Raw genomic sequence first — 2,500 nt, 5'->3', positions numbered from 1 at the left:
AGATTTTGCGACGAACATGGGCTGGACGATGGACTGTCCAGGCCAGGCAGGAAAATTTGTCGAGGGGACACGCTGACGAAACAGCGCTGGTTCAGGCACGGCGGGCAGTGGTGGAATCGGCAGCGCCGACGAAATCGGCAAAGTCGGCAGAATCGGCAGCGCAGATTTTTCGACGAACACGGGCTGGACGGTGGACTGTCCAGGCCAGGCAGGAAAATTCGTCGAGGGGACACGCTGAGGAAACAGCGCTGGTTCAGACACGGTGGGCGCAGTGTTGGAATCGGCAGCGCCGAGAAAATCGGCAAAGTCGGCAGAATCGGCAGCAGGTGCTGGCGATGAGTCAGGACGGACTGGATAGTCCAAGGCTCGATGAGAAAGACCGCTGGTTTAGACACTGGGGCAGTGGCAGCCCGCGGGGCAGTGTCGGCAGACTCGGCAGCAGTGTCTGCCGATTCGGCAGCGTTGGCTTGTTGGCGCGGGGGGCCGATGCGAGTGGGGACTTGGGCAGCGGGCAGTGAAAGCAAGAGTTTCCCCGATGCTGCCGGGAAAAACGCTCCCCGGGATGGCCGGGTGAGATGACCCGGCGGCCCGCGACGGGTCATTCAATTCCATGCCCCGTCAACATAACTCCCGATGTACTGTTTGCTTTTTCGGAAGAAGAGATCCATCCCCCCATCCTCGGCCAGCCAAAAACGCTCCAATTAATGGCCGGGTGAGATGACCCGGCGGCCCGCGACGCGTCATTCAAATCACTGCCCTATCGGCTACAACTGCTGATGGGTGGGATTAGAGGCCTGCCATGGTGGTGAGGGGCGGCGAGGACCGTGAAAGCTAGAGTTTTTCAGAGGCTGCCGGGAAAAAGGCCCCTCGGGTGGCGGGGTGCGAGGACCAGGCGCGTCATTCAATTCTCTTCCCTATCAACTTGGCTCCCGTTGGCGGGATTGGAGGCCTACTGTTTGTTACAGGGCTAAAATCGTCAGGGGAAGAGCTGACGAAACAATGCTGGTTTGGATGCAGGGGGTAGTGTTGGAATCGGCAGCGCGGACAAAATCGGCAAAGTCGACAAAAAAGACTGTTGGTCTGGACATCGGGGCAGCGGCAGCCATGCCGACAGGGGGGGAAATCGGCAGCGCAGATTTGTGCAGCTGCAGGTTCGTCGGGGAAATCGGCAGCGCAGATTTTTCGATGAACATGGGCTGGAAGATGGACTGTCCAGGCCAGGCAGGGAAATTCGTCAAGGGGACACGCTGACGAAAGTAGGCTCGTCGGTGAAAATCGGCAGCGCAGATTTTTCGACGAACAGGGGCTGGATGCTGGACCGGCCGGGCCAGGCAGGAAAATTCGTCAGGGGGGCACGCTGACGAAAAGAGGGGCTGCCGCGTGGAAAATCGGCAGCGCAGATTTTTCGACGAACATTCGTCAGGGGGGCACGCTGACGAAAAGAGGGGCTGCCGCGTGGAAAATCGGCAGCGCAGATTTTTCGACGAACAGGGGCTGGATGCTGGACCGGCCGGGCCAGGCAGGAAAATTCGTCAGGGGGGCACGCTGACGAAAAGAGGGGCTGCCGCGTGGAAAATCGGCAGCGCAGATTTTTCGACGAACATTCGTCAGGGGGGCACGCTGAGGAAAACAGGGGCTGCCGCGTGGAAAATCGGCAGCGCAGATTTTTCGACGAACATTCGTCAGGGGGGCACGCTGAGGAAAACAGGGGCTGCCGCGTGGAAAATCGGCAGCGCAGATTTTTCGACGAACAGGGGCTGGATGCTGGACCGGCCGGGCCAGGCAGGAAAATTCGTCAGGGGGGCACGCTGACGAAAAGAGGGGCTGCCGCGTGGAAAATCGGCAGCGCAGATTTTTCGACGAACAGGGGCTGGATGCTGGACCGGCCGGGCCAGGCAGGAAAATTCGTCAGGGGGGCACGCTGACGAAAAGAGGGGCTGCCGCGTGGAAAATCGGCAGCGCAGATTTTTCGACGAACAGGGGCTGGACTGGCCGGGCCAGGCAGGAAAATTCGTCAGGGGGGCACGCTGACGAAAACAGGGGCTGCCGCGTGGAAAATCGGCAGCGCAGATTTTTCGACGAACAGGGGCTGGACTGGCCGGGCCAGGCAGGAAAATTCGTCAGGGGGGCACGCTGACGAAAGTAGGCTCGTCGTGGAAAATCAGCAGCGCAGATTTTTCGACGAACAGGGGCTGGACGCTGGACTGGGCCAGGCAGGAAAATTCGTCAGGGGGGCACGCTGACGAAAACAGGGGCTGCCGCGTGGAATGGCAGCCTACACGCAGATGCGAATTCGGCAGCGCACGATGGCTTGAGCAGGTCATGGGTTCGACTTGGCGCGATCTGAAACCTGGACGAGGGACTGTCGACGCTGGACGAGCCAGCGCGGTGGCCTGTCGTGCCCCGTTCAGGGGGGGCCTGCCGCGGAGACAGCCCTCGCGGGCTCGACAGCGCAGGCCAGCGTCCCCGACGTCGCTGGCCGCGGCAGGCGAGCTGCCGG

The sequence above is a fragment of the Populus nigra genome, chromosome 2 (assembly GCF_951802175.1).
Source record: "Populus nigra chromosome 2, ddPopNigr1.1, whole genome shotgun sequence".
Taxonomy (NCBI): domain Eukaryota; kingdom Viridiplantae; phylum Streptophyta; class Magnoliopsida; order Malpighiales; family Salicaceae; genus Populus; species Populus nigra.
This window is presented reverse-complemented; position numbering follows the sequence as displayed.